Here is a 21,401-nt window from a genome sequence, read left to right on the forward strand (position 1 = left end):
TTATTTATTTATTTAATGATTCAGAGAACAGTTGAAAGTGATGAAAAGGGGACTGGGCTGCAAAAAAAGACTCCTTTGGAGGAAGAGGGATAGAATTTGAATAAATAATGATTAAATATATGTGCCCAGAGCATGCACAATATGCAGTTAAGACGTGCAATCCCCAAACCCTGTTGGGGATTATGCAATATAGCCAGAAAATGGACAAAATTCAGCAAGATATGCACATTCCTCAAAGCCTTTTGGGGATTGTGTATGGTGACTGGAAAATGTGCAACATTCCCTCGTCATGGAAAAATTATATGCACATTCTCAGTGAGGCCCAGTGAATGTGCACAATGACTAGCTGTTATGTGTATTTACCATTCCATGTACATTCCCTGTAAGATATTCAGAAAGAAAACTTCAAAATGTTAACTGGGAACTTGGGGAGATGATGTACTACTCTGATGGTGACCATGTCCTGGAATAGGGATAAGAAAACAATAGCTCTCCAGATGTTGATGGAGTGCACTACAGCTTCCAGCATCGCTGCCAATTGGCCATGCTGTCTGAGGCTGATGGGAGTTCGTCAAGCAAACATCAGGGTGGGAGCAAGTCCACCAGTTCTGTAGAAGGACTGTGTTGAAGGTCTCCTTCTTTGTAATAACAGCAGCGAAACATGCCGAGCCATGTCATCTTACTCCCAGAGGTCTGGGCTAGAGTAAGCCCCTTCTCTCCTTCCTCATATCTGGATCCCAAGCAGAGAATGTGTTGCCCACCAGATGTTGGCCTCCAATTCCCACCAGCCCCAACCAGCACATCTGATGGTTGGGGATAATGGGAGCTTCAGTCTTTAGGGTCGCGGGGATACATGCAATCTCACCTTTATCGGCTAGCCTTCCCTACTGAACCTTCCACTGATCTCCAGGATCTGAAGGCCTTTTAAGAGATTTTGGTGATTCATATTTTTTGTTACATTGGGTGAAACCACTGCACCCTAATGAGACTATTGCTGCAATCCGATGTACGTTTACTTGAAACTCCCATTGAAGAAAGTGAGGCTGGCTTCTGAGTAAACATGCACGGAATGGGGCTGTAAATAAAGTGTGTGTGTGTGAGAGAGAGAGAGAGAGAGAGAGAGAGAGAGAGAGAGAGAGAGATCTGGCAGGCAAGCATCAACATGCCTTATGCACTCTCATTTGCCTTGGCTAATTCCCCCCCCCCCCCGTGGCTAGGCGTGCACCTGCGAACACTGCAGGCAGGCTTTTAAGAAAATGAGTTTTGACATTCCTTTCCTCAAGATGAGCCCTTGTTTTTCAATTACTCCTTCCCCACTTTCGGAAGTTTCCTTGAGGTTAACAGACCCAAGGCTGTTTCCCAGCTCTCCGCCGGGTGGCAGCAGTGCCCTATCGCAGGAGCGCCTTTCGTCCTGACATCAAGTGCTAATGCAATTGACCAATCAGTGCTAAGATGATGGGAGGTAATTGGGTAATTGTATTTTACTGATCACACGGGGGGGGGGGGCGATGTAGAGAGATGAAGGGAAGAAGGGGGGGCAGGGGAGATCGACGGAGAGCAGGAAAACTTGTAAGCAATAAGGCTGACCGGGGGCCCTCTCTCCAAATCTCGGGGTGCCATTGCATAGCGGAAAAGGCGAAAGAGCGCGAGCGCGCTGCCTGCAACTGGATCTCCGGCTTCCTTCCTTTCCTTCCCCGAGGCGGGAGGGAGAGATCAAGGCGGAGCTGCTGGCAGGGCGGAGAGCGAGCCGCCCAATTGTGTGACCGAGTGATGGAAAGGCTGCAAGGAGCCGCGTCCGATCTCCTCCCGGGAATGTGCCAGCGGGACTGACATGTGCCGGAAGGCGGGGAGAACCGCCCAGCGCCGCTGCGCGGGCGCGGAGTCCAACTTGTGGAGCTGAGATAGAGAGCCGTGCGCCAGATCGCCTTCCTCGCTTGGCTTGCCGCGAAATTGCAAAAGGAGGAGGAGGAGGAGGAAGGCGGCGGAGGGGGGCGGGGAGCGGAGGGGGTGCCAGGGAACACAGCCCCCTCCCATCACGGCCATCATCATCGCCGCCCTCACTTTACATTTATTTTAAGGGTGTTTGGAGTGTGTGCGCGCGCCTCTCTCTCTCTCTTACTCACCCCCCCCCCACTCCACCAGCCACCCCATTTTCCCAAAGAACAACTTGATCACGGGCATCGTCGGTCCTGGAAAGGCTAGCTGTGCAAAGATGGAGAGGGAGGCGAAATGAAGAGGAAGGGAAGCCCCGGGCTGGTGAAATCCAGCGCGGAGGAGAGGAGAACGCCTCCCGCAGGGGGAGTTTGTACGCCGGGAAGGATCGGGAAGCAATAGCAGGACGTGCGAGGAGAGAGGGGCTTTCGAAGCCACCCACTCTGGGAGCGGACTCTCCTTTAAAAAAAATAAAATTATGATGATGATGGATTCTTAACAGCTGGTGGGAATTTTATTTTTTTTCTCTCTCTCTGCTTTCTCCTCCTCCCGCCACCAACCTCGCCGCCGCCGCCACCATCAGCATCTCTTTGCATTTGATGTTCGATTCTGGGAGGGGGGAATGCAGAGGAGTTGGAGGCAAGGCGAACGGATATAATAACGCGGAGAGTTTGGCGAGGAGAAGACGCGGATGCTCCGGATTGTTGGCTTGCTCCTGGCTGAAATCAGAAATCCGATTGCGCACTGGGTTGTGATTGGAAATCTAATCAGATCCTGGGATCCACGAGGGGGGAGAGCGTGAGAGCAGCGGAGGGGGGGGCAGAGAGGGAGAGAAGAAAAGAAGAGCCCCAAAGTTGGCGTTTCTGAGAAAATAATTTCAGATGTTGCAAGGCGACGCGCCTCGGTGGAGGGCGGAGGGGGAGACGCGGAAAGCGCGGCCGTGGGAACCCCCGATGTAACGTGGACGCACATGGATCCGCTCGCAGAGAAGGGGCCGCTTGGCCGGATCTGAGCAGACATTGCAAAATCGTGTTATTAAACCAAACAGCGGCCGTTTCAGACAGACGGGGCTGCCGCTGCTGCTGCTGGTGGCGGCGGCTGCAAGGGAAACCATCCGCAGAAGCCAAAAACGCTACTCTCCCACCGAGAGGTATTCCAAGGTGGCTGAGGATTGGAAGAAAAGGGGAGTTTGCGGGGCGGGCGGGGAGGATCCAGCATCCCCGGAGAAGATCCAAGGCTGGAATAAAAAAGTTTCTCAGAGGAGAAAGACTCCCCCTCCGCGGCGCGGAGAGACCCGACCTTCCGCTTGCTGTTTTTGAGCAGCGAGCGGGAGAGAGAAGCCAGCTGCCCGCGTCGCTTCGACCCCCGACGACGAAGGCGCAAGTTGAGAGACGCGGGGACATTTGAAGCAGCAGCCACGTCCTTAAGAGCGACGGGGGGAGGCGAGCAGGGAGCCGCACCATGTAAAGGAAGGTGCCCTGGAAGCAGCCCACTTGCGGTGGATTGGAGCCCGAGCCCGCCTGGACTGAACTCTAGATGGAAAATTGCAGATGGATATTGAATTTCCTTTCTTTTTTCCTTTCCGTCAAATTGGATTTGCTGCCGAAATGATGTAGTTTTGCCCTCCGTGGTCTTTTTCTGTTTTTCCCCCCCTTTATTTTTCCCCACACCTTTCTTCTTCATTTTTTTCTTTTTTCCCCCCTTTCCCCATCGGAATTTCATTCTGGATATTTCCCTCCTCCTGGGCGATTTCTCAAAGACAGTGAGTGCCATTTTCTCTCTCTCTCGCTTTCTGCTTCCCGTGTCTTGTTGCCTGCCATTAGACACATGTGATGGAGTTTGAACTGGGGTCCCCCCCCCTTGGGGTTGGGGGTGGTTGACTGGGCTGGGAGGGAGAACCGCGAAACTCCATCCTAGCTTAATGTTTTCTCTCTCTTGGGGGGGGGGGGGGTTGTGCCAGCGAGCTTTGCTCCGACGTTGCGGCTCTCTGGGTGATGGTTGTACCTTGAGAGGGATTCTGCCTTCGGAAAGCCCCTGCAGTGTGTGACGGTGCGTTGCTTGATTCGCCCACTGGCCGAAGGCTGCCAGGTCTCTCATGACAGCCTGAGGAGTTTGATGTACACACACAGAGAGAGGGGGGGGGGGCTTGGGGAAGACGGAGATTGGAAATCGAAGGGATCCTATGTAAAGGGCACCATCCTGGCAGACCTTGCGGGGCAGACACGGTGTATGAACGTGGGAATATGGTAATAAAGCGAGCAGGTGGAAAAGGGGAGGCTGGTTGAGGCTGTGCCTTTGGCATCCCATGGCTTACAAAAGGCAATTGAGGGAAATCCTTCTGCTGAAAGAGAATTTAGGGAACTGCCTCCCAAACACACACACACCACAAGCGCACTCCCTTCTCCACCTCTTAACTCCTTTTGGCTGTGGTTTGGTGGGTAAATCCTTCCTGCTCCCCCAGGACATGCCTTTGGCAGCAAGATTATGGGTCCATCAGCAGAGACGTCACTATCTGATCTCAGCTACTACCAGTATTAGTAATTCTGTGATTGTTTGCAGCTCATTCAGTTTCCGACTTCTATCTGGAAGAGAGGCCCATTGGATTCAGCGGGTCCTTTAGGACTGGGGGGCAGGGGGCAACGGTTTGAAACACAGCATATTTACCCAGAAATAAGTCCTACTGTGTTCAAGGAGACTTGCACCCAAGTAAATGTGCATTGGATCGCAGCCTCACCCCTCACTGTGCCAATGCCAACAGCGCATTGGTGTTGACTGGTCCTCACCTAACTCGGTTGGGGAGCCAATAATTGTGGCCTATTTCTTTGATGGGGAAACTGAGGCTGGTAAGCACAGGCTGGATAACCTGTCCACTTAAGAACACTAACTCTCTGTTCCCCCAAAGGATAAAATCCTAGCTGTATGTGGATGTAGAGTGCGGAAGCAAAATCAGAAAGGAGCCAGGATTTAGCTTGACTTACGGCGGAATGCCTAGAAAAGTTGGGGGCTGTTTCTTCCATAAAGGGATCTGTCTCTTTTGCTGTGGCTTCCTTGCCTGTGTGCACCACTACCTTCTTGCTAAATGTGACTCCTTTTTTCACATGTGACTCCTACTACCATGTTTGCTTCCATGTGCAGAGAATAACCCTGAAAGACTTCAGGTGAAAACGTAAACCAATCAAAATGGATGTAGGGGGCAATGGGACAATATTGTACTTCAACGAACTTTTCACCCCTCCCTCCTATCCCAGTCCTTTGTCTCTTTCTTACTGGAAGATGGAAGTCTTCATTATTCTTTTTCCTCCTCTTTCCATTTGGACAATCACTTCTGAAGTTGCTTCACCAACTGCCTATCCTCCTACCCAGCAGCATAAGCATTAGACATAATTCTGAGATATACTTCCAATCACCTGCTAAAAAGATGGGGGTGGAAATCAGAGCATCTCTTTTTCAAAGGCATCCCCCTGCTTTGGCCCTTGTTTTGTGTGTCAGTTACTTGGAAAGCAGCAAACCTTTGACCCAGCTTCCAAGTGTGTCCATCATATATTTTTTTTAATGCAAACACACATATACACATGGAGGGAATTGTGAATCGGGTCCTAATCCTGCAATGCCTTTAACAAGACACCCAGTAAAATGTCACTTCCATTCTTTACACATTTCCCTTAATTAAACAAGTTGAATTGTGTTTTCAGGCAATTATTTATTGTTGGTGCACATGGGGGGAGGGGGCTATAGTAGTCAATCTAGGAAACTGATTGATTCCCCCTTATCCTGCTTGTGCATATTCTGTCCTAAATTGCTGTCCTGCTATGGACACTTCTTGCAGCAGCAATGATGGAGCATGAATGGATATTATGCTAGTGCTGAACAAGTCCCGAAAGGAGATGGAGAAGGCAAAGATAGTGTGGAAAAATCAATCCTCTTGCCACAGGATCACTCCGCTGTTATCCCATAAATCAGATATCATTAGGCAAAGCCACCCTGCCATTTGACAGTAGGGTACTGCCATCACTATTTCATGCTGGGCCAAGGATACCTAAGACCTGAAATGTCACTAAGTGTGTGTGTGTGGGAATGGTCACAAACTGGGGATGCAACAGGAACAAACCTCACTGCTGTGTAGGAGTGACTGTGCACTTGCAGAGATGCTAAATCCAGTTAGTATGGGAGCTAAAAGCATGTGGCTCAGGCTGGAGTTTAGTACTCTCCATCTTGTAATGGGAGGGACTTTGACATTCAGGTGTGCATTCCAGTATTGCTCATGGGGAATGTTGGAAGCACCTAAAACATGCTCAAAAACCTTGATTTGCCCCTTCCTTGTGTTGGATGAGCAACACTGATTCCATAGTCGCCTGAGTGGAAATTTTATGTGGCTGACTCTGTTTTCTATTGCCTGTGTCAGAATATAAGTGCAACATTCATCAGCATCTGATAATTAGCCAAGATGCCTTCCTATTTTTTTCAGGATAAAGGGGTAAGCAATTCTGCAATTACATCAGGCAGCTAGGAAAGTGGCAGCCTGGAGTGTGTGAATAGGGAACAATTTTGTGTATATAAAAAAGAAATGCATGAATCGCCAGTGAAAAGGAACAAGCGCTGGCTCTAAAAGGCTTGTTTCATTTGCTGTGCTTGGTCTTGGACGATCCAAGATTAGCTAATCTAAAAACGAAAATGATTCTTAGCTGCCTGATAGTCAATGATGCAAAATATTTACCATCGAAATCTTGGAAGCAATGGTTCCACACTTCTGAGGTGCATGTAGTTTCTGATGAGTAGAAGGTTAGTCCTTTGCTTTGCCTTTGCAGAAAGCCAGTGATAGAACCAACATCAGAACAGTATATGTTTATCTTATGAATATATCTTAGAAAGTTTCTTTTTCTTCCTTCTCTCTCTCTCTCTCTCTGTACTATATCTACATGTATAGCATTTGCATATCCCTGTCCTGATACTTTCGAGTTATGGGGAAATGTGGACAGTTTAAGATGAGATAGCTCTCCATTCCATTCCATAAAAATTGGCAGTAGAAAAGAGTGTGTACATGAAATATATGCTGATACGTACATGTATTACCAGGGACTTGAAGGCTTTAACTTGAATTTTGCAAAGGTTTATCCCCTTGTTCCTTTAGAATAAGGAATGAGTTGCTGTAAGGCATTAAATATGCATTTTGGGGGAGTTAAAATTATCTACAGGGCATTTTGAAAGAGAAAGTATAGTCTGCAGAATTGCAGTGTAAGAATGTATCTTTCTGCTAATGTGTCTTCACAATAAAGAGGTTTTTGGTCCATTAATAAGAGTAACCAGTGATGCAAAATTCTGCAAGCAGAATTTAATGTGGATCTTTTTCTCAAGATGTGGGCACCTATTTAAAGACCAACTCAATTAATTTTTAGAGAAACAACATTGCTAATTGATAATGGCAGTGGTTTACTAGCCATGGGGATCTTGATCCTGCAAGCCATTATTTATAGCAATAGACCCTTTAGTGTGGACAGCCCATTTTCTCTTTAAGCAGGATTTATTTCACTTTGCAAAAAGCTGAGAGATGTGATGTTGGACTGTGATTTATCTTAAGCTTACAAAAAGGAAGCAACTTTTCTCCCTGAAAAAGGTAATTGTTGACTTTCCTAGACTGATCAAAGGACTGGAAACATATTTTATGCACTGACTGGTAAATTTTCATAGTGTTGCATAACCCTCATGCAACAGCAGGAAGGGTACACATGTTACTAGAAAATCTCTAAGCTGTTCATTTTCCTTTCCTGCAGTGATGGCTGTGTGTTTGCTTAGCTAATATGTGGTTGATTATTAATGTGGCAGAAGTATGTATATGATCCATTTGTACTGATTAAAGGAGAGGGGGTGGGAAATAATGTTGTTGCAGACTAAAGAAAGGCTAAAGACACACACACCCCAAGAGAGGGGGCATTTGCATTTGGTATCCAAGGAAGCAAATACAGAAAGCTGCAGTTTTTTCTGTGCATTGTATAAATGTTGCCATAGTGATATTTCAGACCATGTTGTTGGGTGTGTGTGTGTGTGTGTGTGTGTCCCACTCTCTAGAAGAGCTTGTCTCCCTTCTTCCTGTCTTTTTTAATCTGGTTCACAACAACAAATATTTATACAGAACTCACTACAAAAAGAAGAAAGAGAAAAGCTTGCCTGTTTCCTGTTCCTATGCCAAACTGTTAATGTTCTAGAGCCCTAACTGGGAGCTCAAGCTCCTCAGCAGAAGAGGAGTATGAGACACTTTCCTCATGTAGAGACACTGAACATATTACAATATTTTCTGTAGTGGTGGTATGTTAATTGGATTGCTCCAGGCGAGTGAAGTGTAGCTGTTGTGGACAATTAGGAACAACAGCAAACCTGTGCGGGTTGAATCTTTATCCCTGTAACTTCTGGGCAGACTACAATGCCTATCAGGCTTAATGCAGATTCAGAAACATTTATAAAAAGATCCAGTCAGAGCTGTCAACCTTCCTTTTGTCTTGCATTGGGAAATGGCCATAGCTGTCAACTTTCCCTTTTTTGCAATGGGAAACTGCACTAGAATAAGGGAATTTCCCACAAAAAAGGGAAAGTTGACAGCTATGGATCCTTCACTTGTGATTTTGCAAGCCAGGGAACAAAACCATCACTGTAGGTTGGGGAAATGGGAAAGTATACTGGCAGATGCAAGGAAAGTCCGTTTATCATTTGCTGCAATATGTTTGACTGGTTTTTTTTCATTTTTTAAAAAAATTACAATTAAATTAATGGGGGTTCTTTGTATTGTTTGATCCTGGTTTACTCTGATAACCCCTAATCTATAATCATAGCTATGAAAAACAGGAAACCATTAATGCTCCTTTGTCTTGAAAAGCCACAGAGATTCAGAGCCTGGACATATCTGTTGAACAAATGGATCTCTCAGTATTTATCCTGCAGCAGCAGGATTCATGCAGCTTGGTATAAGCTTAACTTTCAGAAGCCAGGAAGCATTTTAATGATGCAGCGCTTGCAATTTATGGGATTTTCACCCCATAAAGCCTAAAGACGATAGGCAGGTTTTTCTCTCAGTTTTTATTTTACTATGCATAAGAAGTGTTCTGGGACATCCCCAAATTCATTTTGCATCTTCTTCCTTACACATTTCAGAAATAACTGTCTGAAAAGTTCATGTTGCATATTTGAGATGCTGCATGGGAAACCAGAGGACCCCTCAACAAGAAGAGCTTATTGCTTGGGCAAAGGCACTTCTGTCCTTTTCCCTATGCCTACATCCACAGGTGTCAAGCCTTGACCCAGCACACAAGGCTCCCTCATGTGCGATGCAATCAGCAGGGTCATCACCTCCAGATGCGAGGCAGTGGCTCATTAATTCCCTTGTCAGGTCTGAGAGTGAGGAAGCTGATATCAGGTGGTCTAGGAGATTTCAGTTGGCTTTCTGCATGCTAGACTGGAAAACATTCAAATGTCATTGACCCGAATGCAATCTGCTAAAGTGATAATATTAAGCAAAGAGGCTTTCTGCAGCCGAAACCAAGAGGATTCTCCTGGTGTTTATCTTAATAGATATCTTAATGGGGCACTACTACTACTTTTGCAGTAGCAATTGAGGCTCTCCTGTTGCCCTGGCATGCTATAGGACTGTACTCAAATAGTTATGGTTAGTTTGTGGATTTATTCCTGCCCCCCCTTTCCATATCATGTTATCTTTTCCCTGTTATCCTGTGGTTAAGAAGGATTCAATTCTCCTTCCAATTGCCTCCTTTCTGGGAAACACATTTTCCACCTACGAAGACCGACTAGTTCACTGTGGCCTGAGTTTTTGTGGGGAAGGACTTATTTTATAATGCAATTAGCAGATGAGTACCGTAGAATGTATGTATTCATCTTGCCTGGGCTGAAAAGGATATCAAAGACTCGATACAATCTTGATAGGTGATTGTTCTTCATACTTCTAATGTATAAGTGCTGCAGTTTGGTGATGCCTCAACCATGCACCCATCGGTAACAAACATCTCAAACCCTCGATTACTTAGAAATTAGAATGTGACAGTGTATAGCAGCCTCCCCCAACATGGTGCCCTCCAAATGTTTGGGACTTCAGCTCCCATTAAACCCATCTAGAGTCCCATCATGCTAGTGGGAGCTGTATGGGAGTCCACCAGGTTGGGGGAAGCAGGTGTATAGGACTCTTAGCCATAGAAGCCAACTTCTAGGGGCTGAGGGGTCTTCGGTCCCCGGTAAAATATTTGAGGAGGCTGCCTCCCTCCATGTTAATGGGCATTGCCATTCAAATGGTCTGCATGTGCCTTGTCACATGATTGATAATGTGGGCAGGGCTAACTTGTCCCCCCCTCCCCCAATATTTTATTTTGTGCTCTTAGATCTGAAATAGCTATGCAGTAGAAGTTTTGGCAGGTGCATTTTGTCAAGCAGAATTAGGGGAAAGAAAGAAAGCTGCATCCATGGAAATCACTTCCTCTGCACAGAAAATATAGGAGATCTGTTGTCCTTTGTGTCTGGCAGTTGCTTCTGATATTGTTTATCAAGCATCTTTCATTTTTTGAAGTTTTAAGGCAATAGCCCTAACCATTCTAGGCAGTAAATTCTACTGACATCAATATAAATGATATGCATAGGACCAGACTGTAAGTTTAAATTCTTTGAGCACAGTTTGCTTAATATTTCTGATCATTCAGTCATCATTTACAAGGTTTCCATTAAACGTCCATTCTTTTACTGAGTTATTGTGAGGGGGAAAAGAAGGTTAAGCTGTGAGCTCTGGAATAAAGATGGTATAAACAATAAAATACTTATTGCATAGGATGAAATATGATACATGTTTTTGTGCAGTGACATGTTGGGTTGAAATACAAACCAACAGTACAGTACCCTTAAGAGAAATAAAACCACCCTTAAGAGAAATAAAACCAGGTGGTCTAGGAGATTTCAGTTGGCTTTCTGCATGCTAGACTGGAAAACATTCAAATGTCATTGACCCGAATGCAATCTGCTAAAGTGATAATATTAAGCAAAGAGGCTTTCTGCAGCCGAAACCAAGAGGATTCTCCTGGTGTTTATCTTAATAGATATCTTAATGGGGCACTACTACTACTTTTGCAGTAGCAATTGAGGCTCTCCTGTTGCCCTGGCATGCTATAGGACTGTACTCAAATAGTTATGGTTAGTTTGTGGATTTATTCCTGCCCCCCCTTTCCATATCATGTTATCTTTTCCCTGTTATCCTGTGGTTAAGAAGGATTCAATTCTCCTTCCAATTGCCTCCTTTCTGGGAAACACATTTTCCACCTACGAAGACCGACTAGTTCACTGTGGCCTGAGTTTTTGTGGGGAAGGACTTATTTTATAATGCAATTAGCAGATGAGTACCGTAGAATGTATGTATTCATCTTGCCTGGGCTGAAAAGGATATCAAAGACTCGATACAATCTTGATAAACAATATCAGATGCTTGATAAACAATATCAGAAGCAACTGCCAGACACAAAGGACAACAGATCTCCTATATTTTCTGTGCAGAGGAAGTGATTTCCATGGATGCAGCTTTCTTTCTTTCCCCTAATTCTGCTTGACAAAATGCACCTGCCAAAACTTCTACTGCATAGCTATTTCAGATCTAAGAGCACAAAATAAAATATTGGGGGAGGGGGGACAAGTTAGCCCTGCCCACATTATCAATCATGTGACAAGGCACATGCAGACCATTTGAATGGCAATGCCCATTAACATGGCTAATTAACATGCCCATTAACAATCGGCTAAAATACTATCCTTCAAAATATCTGGGCAAATTAAAAGGTTTTTAACTGGAGCAGAAAGGAAAAAAAAGAAAGGATTCTATAGTCAGTGCCAGGAGGACATTTCACAGAGTGGTGCCACCACTGAGAAGGTTCTCTCTATATAATACACTCCTCTTAAAGGTGGAACATAGAAAAGGAACTCTGTCTGAAATCAGAGCCGTCTCGTCATAGGGGCTGGGTGGCGCGGTGCGCCAGGGTGCCGGTCCCCCCAGGGGCGCCCCCGCGAGCCCGTCGGCATACTGAGTGCCCCCTCCCCAACCCGCCCCCACGGGCGGGCGGGCGCTCGCGCACCCGCGGGCGAGCTGCAAGCCGCCGCCCTCCTGAGCCCCAGCTGGAGTGCTGGGAAGGGTGCACAAAGCCCCGCGCCGCTCCAGTGCCACACCCCTCATCCCCCGCTCACCCCCCTCCCAAGGGGCAGCCAGCGCGGGAGGGAGGCGGGCGGAGAGGTGGCACACCGGGGGCACCGAGGGATCGTTGCGCCACGGCGGCCGATCCCTTTAAGACGGCCCTGTCTGCAATCTTAGGCTATGAGAAGATTAGTCCAGCAGAAGGCACGAAGATCTTGAACTGGGCTCAGTAATGAATAGGGAACCTGATGTAATTCTTTTTAAGCTTATGTGACATAGCTGCATTTAGGTAAACTAATCAAAATCTCACTGATGCTTGCTTTCCCTTGCTTTTGCCTTTGCCTTGAGAGAAGGCCATGAAACAAGATATGGGATTAAAGGGCCACAACTTTATTGATAATACTCCAGTATGTATAAAGAGGTAGGAATGAAACACAATCTATAATAATATTGGTGGTGATGTCTGAGTGACACCACTCTGGCAGAACCTTATCTGATCCTTGCTGTTCCTGGCCTGCTCACCAGAAGGCAAGCCGAGGAAGCACCTGTTTGCCTCCAGGATGAAAAGGCAACCCTTCTCCATCCTTTGAGCTGGCTGGCAATGAGAGGCAGAGTGCCCCAGCACCATATTGATGCCATACAATGCTCCGAAGGACAGTCAGTTCCAATATCCCTCCCTGCTTGTTCTGCCTGCCTGTTGATGCCAAGACAAGCACCAACCAGCTGAAATGGAAGGAAAGAACCACTTGGGGGACAGTCAAAATATCATTTGTCACTTGGCTTTCTTGTAGTTTAATGTGAGAAGCTGGCTATTGGGTGAAATACAGATACTGTTAATAAATAACTGAAATAAATTCTTCCTTTAAAAAAAAAAGGACACTGCATTGACTGTGCGGTTCTCTAGGGTTTCGGATGGGAGTTTTTCATGTCCTGCTTAGAGATGCTCAGGACTCTGCATGGGATCATGTGCTCTACCACAGAGCTACTATAATGGCTCATTAACACTTGTTAGTCAGCATTTGAAGCTTCCATTACTGAACATAAGCAGTGAGCTTACATCTTTGGTTTTGGGGAAAGTAACGTGACAGATGTCATTCCTTCTTGTTGGTAGTCACAGATCAGAACTGGGGCAGATCACAATTGTTGCCAAACCATTTGTCTGGAATCAGCTGCTATCAATACTTCCTTCTAAAGGTTCCCATTCCATCTCAAATGCTATGCTTTACATCAGGGGTCAGCAAACTTTTCCAGCAGAGGGCCTTGAGGAGGGTCAGACTATATTTTGAAAAAAATAAATGAATGAATGAATTCCTATGCCCTACAAAAACAACAACAACCAGAGATGCATTTTAAATAAAAGCAAACATTCTGCTCATATTAAAAATACGCTGATTCTCGGATTGTCCGCAGGCCGGATTTAGAAGGCAATTGGGCCGGATCTGGCCCCCAGGCCTTAGTTTGACTACCCATGCTTTACTTTGCATGGTTCTTTCCCTAACTCCTAGTTGATAGAACTAGCTTATTGCTGTTACATGCTGTCCAAAACTTTGTACAGTATTGCTTTTTGAGCTTCTTAAGATGTTTGGAGGACTAGCTCAAAGTTCTGTGCATTTGGCAATGTATCTGATGAACAATGTGGTAGGGATAACAATTTATATTTCTTTATTATCCTAATGAATGTGTGTGATTTTCAGTACTAAGAGAAATATGAGTTGTTGCTCTCATCCTTTATCTTCCTTATTCAATGGCTACCTACCGATTGCTATCCGATGGCATCATCCCAAAATAACAACCCATAAAACATGCTAGGCAAAATCCAGAGAACAATCTGAAGTCCCGTGGGTTTCAGTGTAAGAGATACTACTTCATTAGCCCAATTTCCCTATTTACATCAATGTGGCTTAAAAGTTCTTCCTTGGCTGGCTTAGCCCTACTGTTTATGTGAAAGTAGAAGGTAATTGTATCTCTTTAAATACTGCAGCAAGCAAGACAAATGGGCTGCAGGCTGTACTCTAAGTCTCTTTATCTGAAGCATTCTGGTATCAACAGGACAATGGGACCTTGATGTAGGGGTCAGCAAACTTTTTCAACAGGGGGCTGGTCCACTGTCCCTCAGACCTTGTGGGGGGATGGACGGACTATATTTTGAAAAAAGAAATATGAACAAATTCCTATGCCCCACAAATAACCCAGTGATGAATTTTCAGTAAAAGCACACATTCTACTCATGTAAAAACACCAGGCAGGCTCCATAAATAACCCAGAGATGCATTTTAAATAAAAGGACACATTCTGCTCATGTAAAAACACACTGATTCCCGGACTGTCTGCGGGCCGGATTTAGAAGGCAATTGGGCCACATCCGGCCCCCGGGCCTTAGTTTGGGGACCCCTGCCTTAGTGGGTCTAATTTTCCATTGCCTTTGCAGAGTGTTTACATTTTGCATTAGATAATGCAAAGTAAATGCAAATTAAGGAGAGCATCATTGCAAACATGTGTGTCTTCCTTAAATCTAAATAGTGCCAAGGGAAAGCTGGTGAACAATTTAAGCTCTAGTATCTTCTGTATGCTTGTCAGATTTCCTTGCTTTCTTTCTTCTCATGGGCTGTCTCCACAATAAGGCTGTTAAAGCATTCTTTAAACAGTGTGGTGCACTTTAGCAGAAGCAAGCCTTTACATGCACTATTATATTAAAGCACTTTACAGGCAATGAAGTAATTGCTTTAAGTAGAGTGTGATCAATTAGGGCCGTGCAGGAATATTTAAGTAAGCAAGCCCTGGGTATGGTTTGAATGGACCTTGTGTGTCAACTGTCTCTTTAAGATCCATGCCTGGTCTCCCCTCCCTTCTTCATGTGGTTTCATCTTTAACTCAATGGGAACTAGTTGGAATCTTATGCTGTGTACACATTACCATTTACTCCACCTTGGACTGCTGGTATTTGAAGCTGAGTACACATGATCCTTAGGTATCTTGTAGCTTCTTGAAAAGTAGTCCTGTTTGATGAGCTTTACCTCAGACCTGATTAGAAAACGTAAGCTGAGGTGTGTACATTTCAGGCAGCAGTTGTACATGAGCAAGTGACAGACAGCAGCTCCAGTGAACTGGAGTTCAGCATGTGGAAACAAATCAGGTAATGGACACTGAGTGGAGACATCTCTGTCCGCTCGCTGGTCTTTTCAGCAGTATAAGAATGTGACTTGAAATCCAGCAAAGGGGGTGCCTGCATAGTAAGTTCTATTGTTCAATAATTAAAAAACAATTTTACACACACACATGGAGTGGTGACTGCATGCTAGTACTCTGGCTCATCTTCATTGATCCCTGGAAGTCTCTTAATACAAATCCCAGGAGAACTGCTCCACACTTCTCATATTTATTGACTCAGTTACTCAGTAGCATGGATTTCAGAGCTGTTAGACTTTGTGGAAGAATTTGTGGCTCTGATATCCCACTCCACGTACTGGTATAACATTATGGGAGTATCAAGAAACATATAATCCACTTAATTATTCTGAACATGTGTGCATGAGAGAGTTTGCCTGCCTATATTTCAGTCCTGTAAATTGTATAGGCAGGACATTTCAGCACCTGTGTGTGGCTCTGAGTGTCTGCCAAAACTTATTTTTCCTCTAACCAAGGATTTGGAAGAACTTGTTTCCCTCTTCTGTGCATAATAGCCTTCCAAATTATGATAAAAAGTAATATGGTTTGTTTCTGTGTGTGTCTGTCAGGGGCTGACTGGCTGCTGAGAGCAGTCAGTATTGGCTAATGACACTACTGTATCAACCAGCATACTTTCAGTAGTCATGATGCTTTTTTGAAAAATTGCAGATTGATATGGGAATAGATTGATCTTCTCATCCTTGCTTGTGGCACAGGGACTAAAGAGCTGGAGTTTGGCACACAGACCTGGTTTAGGCCTTCGCAGAACTCTTTCAGTGTCTGCTAAAAACACTGTTGTTTAGACCACAATACCCAGATGCTTAGAAACTTGCGGCAATTTTAATCTGTTTTAGTATTTTTACTTTTATATGTTTTTAAAAGTATGGTTGTGGATTTTTCTTGATTTTACTGTTTTATCATTTTTTTAAAAAAAATGATATTTACTTTCAAGTAACAAAACATACCCATATTAGGAAAACAGAGCTTAGTAGTTGTACAGAAAAGAAAGAAAAGTAGTGGTTGATGGTTGTAGTTTGAGACGTTCCAAGAAAGGCAATCAAATGAAAGTGTCTCTCCATAAGGTTTCAGGAGTTGATGGAGGGTGAAAGCCATGTTTGATTGTATTAACAAAGTCAATAAAAGGATACCATGTTGTATAGAAGCTGTGAGTCTTTTCCCTCCCACAGCAATATTCCTTTTGTGAAAGCGTGTTCTCCTTCTTGGAGAGCACGTATTGCGGTGGGGGCTAACAAGTCACCCCTCTGCTGCTGGGCGGGTTTGTTTGGATGGCCCCACTACTGTGATTGGGCTCTGGCTGTAGTTGGGGAGATTCATATGTTGCAATTTGTTGATGGACAGCCCAGAGCCTATAAATGACCATGCACTCAGCGTTGGAGCCCTCCTGGCTTCGTGCATCGGATCGCCCGCCCTCCCGCCCTGTTATTAGGCCTCTGCATTGACCTTGCTATGCCTGTCATGGGGTCGTCTGTGTTGTAGCAGGGACCTGGTAGGATTTTTTCCATTTGGCTGATTGGCTGGTGCCATCTGGTTTTCGCCTACTGCGTAGCAATTAGTCACAACTTGTAAGGTTGGTGGTTAGGCATTGGTTATAAATTGGTTTAGGAGGGGCAGAGTTGGCTGTGGTTGCCCCTCCTACGCTGCGAAGGGGCAGGTTGGCTGTGGTTGCCCCTTCAAAGCTGCTGCTGCGAGGGGAATTCCGCTAAAGGAATCCAGGGGCTCACCATGCTTGTCCATTTCCCCCGGTCGGGGGACAGGGCCCACGCAAGAGCCCCTGGGAGCATTTGGGGAGAACGGGTGCACATTCTCTCCCCAAAGTGTTTTCCCCTATACTGACTCCACAGGCGGGTGGATGTCAGTTCTGTCCCCAGCGGGACAGATAGTCTTAACCAATGCCTAAGCAACCACTCACTTAATTTGTATTCAATAAAGTTGTGGCCAAAATTAATGCCAAAAACCTAAAACTTATATCTGGTGTGATGTGTGTTTTACTTGAGGGGTGGTTTGGGGACCTCGATACGCAAATGGTTAATTAGTCCTTAAGCACAATGTCCCATACTTGTGAAATCCAGGCTTCAAAACAACAACATTTACTGGTAATTTTAAATTATTATTTATTTGCAACCACTACTCAGGCTGCAGTTAGTAAGTGAAGAACAATCTCTTTATTGTTCTTAACCTGAAGAGTAAAGTAAGATAGCAGGGCTAATTTTAGGCCTGGTTGTAGCAATTGTTTAATCATTTGATTACGTAATTGTTTGAAAAACTTTTTCTCAAAAGGGAATAATTTGGGGGCAAAGCCACCACATGTGTACTAGATAAATTGCATTCCCACAAGCAAATGTTGAATGTGTTATTACTGATTCTATATAATCCATCTGGGTGCATGTACCAGAAATGTGCTATCTTTAAAGTATTTTCTTGAGTTCTGGTTGAGATTTATCCAAGTGGTAGTTTATATCAGGCTTGTTCCCAAAGTTGTTCCTCTAATTCTTCTAAAAAAAATAAAAATTCCCCATTTTAGTTTTAATAAAGTGAGAGGGAGGGTAGCCAATTTTGTGAGGATTTTATATAGTTGGGAGATGATTCCCTTTCCCAGGGGTTGGTTCTGTTGAGTAGCTCAAAACTAAGTTGCATAATGCTTGAGTCTTTATATTTGGCTGATTTAGAAAATGTATAATCTGGTGTATCTATAACCAGAGACATGGTATATCTCCCAATATAAAATTTATTTTTGGAGCTGCAAGGGGCTTTTGTTCAGTGCAGAAGTCTTTGAGTTTATATAATCCCACCATTTCCCACCTAGCAAATGAGGCAGATTTGGCTGCTGTGTGAAAGAAAGTGTTATTGAAACCAAAGGGGAATCAAAAGGTAAAAGATTCAATCTGCATTCCTTCCATATGGTCAAATCTGATTTTAGAAAGGGGTTAATAATGTCTTCTGGTGTCTTGTTGTCCATTTTCTGATAAGGGAATAAAAGAATAGTGTCGTGACTTCTATCATCCTCCAGTTTTAACCATGGGAGCTGGTGTGAGCCTTGTAAAATCAAAAGGTTATTGTGCAGGTGAGCAGAGTCTTTATACCATTTTAGGATTGTTGTTGTTTAGTTGCTTAGTCGTGTCTGACTCTTTGTGACCACATGGACCAGAGCATACCAGGCACTCCTGTCTTCCACTGCCTCCTGCAGTTGGGTCAGACTCATGTTGGTAGCTTCGAGAACACTGTCCAACCAGCTTGTGCTCTGTCATCCCCTTCTCCTTGTGCCCTCCATCTTTCCCAACATCAGGGTCTTTTCCAGGGAGACTTCTCTTCCCATGAGGTTGCCAAAGTATTGAGCCTCAGCTTCAGGATCTGTCCTTCCAGTGAGCACTCAGAGCATGTGGCATTGTCGTCTAAACCACTGAGCCTCTTGGGCTTGCTAATCAGAAGGTTGGTGGGTAGGTAGTGCAGAGTTTCAGGCTAGTTGTTTCCTGCCTTTGCAGTTGTAGGTTTGGCCGGGTGCATATACACTCAAATTAGATGAAGCTAACAGCGATCCCAGGTATCTTGCTATATATAGCAAGTTGAGGCATGTCAGCAAGTAATGAGGTTTCAGGATCAGAAAGGAATAGCACAGCATCATCTGTGAACATATTGATAAGATGGGTTTTTCCAAATAAATCAAGACCTTTTACAATTATCATTTGCTTCCAATGCCAAAGCACATGGTTCTGTGGCCAGGCAAACAACAGGGGAGACAGTTGGCAGCTCTGCTTCATGCTCTGGCCAATGGGAAATGTCAAAGAGCATTCCCCATTCATGAAAACCTGGGCCACAGACTCATAGTATAAATAATCTTTTGTCTTTTGTAAACTACCAGTACTTTCAGGGTTTTTGTTTTTTTAATAATCAAGTGTATTGATTTTATGAAATAAATAAACAAAACAAAGTTTTGAACATCTCCATGGCTAAATGGGATTTTCAGATTGCAGATTACTGTGTTGGATTATCAATTGGAATAACAGAAAGAGAAAGTGTGATCAAGCCTTTACCCTCTTTTGACAGTTTAAGTGTAACATCTGAAACAGCAGCTTGGTAACCCCCCCCCCCCCCGGCAGAGATGCACGTCTACTTTATTCATCCCACACGGCAGAGATGCATAAGTCAACATGTTGGGCATTACATCAGAAGCATAACTGGGAAAGTGTAGGAATCGCTTGAGAATCCTGCTTCTGACTGCTTCCTTTTATGTCCAAGGCCAGCCTCAATTGCACTGTTCAGGATATTTGATTATAGGTTCTATTTACTGTGTACTCTGCTTTTGCTGTGGATGTGTATTCTAGGCAGTTCTTTGCAAACCTACTTGCCACAGGTGACAGGAATCAGGCTGCTGATCACAAGCTTCTTTTCATGTTGAACCAAATAAATGTGTACTATTTGGATTTCGTACACATAGAGCGTGCTTTCAGCAAACCCACTAACTTTACTATTTCAGGATTCATATACCTTGGCATGAATGGAACACCCTATACTATTCAATATGTGCTTTTAAAAAAGAGAGAGGATTGTATCCACTACTCAGAATTACCTTAAATGTGAACATAACCATTTGGGGTAAAAATCACATAGTTACTCTTAAATGTGGATAAGATTGTCTTATGGGTAGCAAGACAAGCAGAGTATATTTAAGGTTTGGTGCTCAGTTATTGCAAGAAATGCCTAAAGCCCTTTCAATAATAAATAATAGTTTAAAGTATAGTAATTAACATATTTCAGCACATTCAGGTTCTGTGGGAATGAAAGAGATCTGAATTAGGTTTGCTAGTAAGATGTTCACTTGCAGCACCATATTTGCAGAGAACTCAAGGCTGATTTTAGTCTAAGCTCATTAAATAATGCTACTGGCATGTGCAGATATAGAAAGAACTCCTGCTGATTCTGCCATAGTTTCTCAATGGAGGAGTGATTACAGCTGATTAAAAGCAATGAGCAGGGTTTCCTACGTTATGGCCCTCATGAGGAAATTTATTGTTCAGAATCGGACTGTGGGACATGAATGGGCAAAATGGCAGAATCCAGTAACACACCTACCTTTCCATCAATGATTGCCAAGGATAGAAGAGGTCAAATCCAATACTACCACACTACTAAAAGTGATTGAGAAAGTTTTGTGCTGCACTTTCTTGTACGCTGGTACTGTTTGAGGTCATGTGTGCATTCCTATTGTGTCCGCTGGGTGCATAATGCATTTTGGGGAGGTATAGGTGGAATGCATTTGAGTCTAATTTCATGATAGAGATTATCTCAGGCATTGTGCAGCTACATATGGTAGCAATTGCAATACAAGATGAAAAACTAAATGTCGTCCAGTCAAGCACTGGAGAACCATAGACCTTACAACTGCATTACTGCTTCTCACTACTGGAAGATATTAAAGATCCATCACCCTGTAGTTTCTACCTCCAGTGTAGATTTACATATCTTTGAACAAGTATTGTAATGCAATGGAGAGATCCCCCCCAAAAAATATAACAAATATTATCCGAATAATGAATAAGTGACATACAATTTCTTTCTTATATCTCCTGTAGTAAGAAATAAAAGTTCCAGTAAGTTCATCTGTATTCAGATGGGTGGGGCTAGGTGGCAGTGGGTCTAGATCTCACACCGGCTTCACAAATATTTTTTGCACAATTCCAAAAATTATATCACACCACCACCCAACTCCCACGAGCTGTCTCAACCTTCCACCATGAGTCCCTGAATATTCTGTTCCACAACTGCCAATCTTTCCCCCATTTTCTGATGGTGGCTGTAGTGAGATTTTGCTGGAGGCTCTCTCCTTACTCCCCTCTAGCCTCGAAGGATTCATTTGCAGCCCAGGTGCCAGGACCCTGAGACGTGAACTTTTCCCAGGGTAGCTGGGATTTGTAGTTTCGGCAGCCCCCTCCTTCCTGCTGCCTGTTTTCCAGGAATCAGCTTTTCAAAGCAGATGCTTCACAGAGAATTTTCTGTTGCTATTCCTTGGCCTTGAGGCATAATTCCATTAGAAATGAGAGTGTCCCCCATGAGATGTGGGCTTTTACTGCAAAGCAGCAGAGTTTTATTTCTTCAAGGAAAGATTTTGAAAGCAGGGTGTGAGCATATT

General features: G+C 44.3%; 1 protein-coding gene across 5 annotated transcripts in view; it reads left to right on the forward strand.

The window, feature by feature from the left end:
• Positions 1-21,401, forward strand: part of LRRC4C (leucine rich repeat containing 4C) — a 593,943-nt gene that overhangs the window by 458,071 nt on the left and 114,471 nt on the right. For 2 of the 5 annotated variants that reach the window (XM_033149601.1, XM_033149624.1), the window contains exon 1: positions 3,601-3,694. The exons of the other annotated variants lie outside the window; for them this stretch is intronic. The gene's annotated coding sequence lies outside the window, so the exon portion shown is untranslated. Of the gene's footprint in view, positions 1-3,600; positions 3,695-21,401 lie in introns of those variants that run through there. 5 annotated transcript variants of the gene reach the window in all.

Source organism: Lacerta agilis, chromosome 1 (genome assembly GCF_009819535.1).
Source record: "Lacerta agilis isolate rLacAgi1 chromosome 1, rLacAgi1.pri, whole genome shotgun sequence".
In the NCBI taxonomy this organism is placed as follows: domain Eukaryota; kingdom Metazoa; phylum Chordata; class Lepidosauria; order Squamata; family Lacertidae; genus Lacerta; species Lacerta agilis.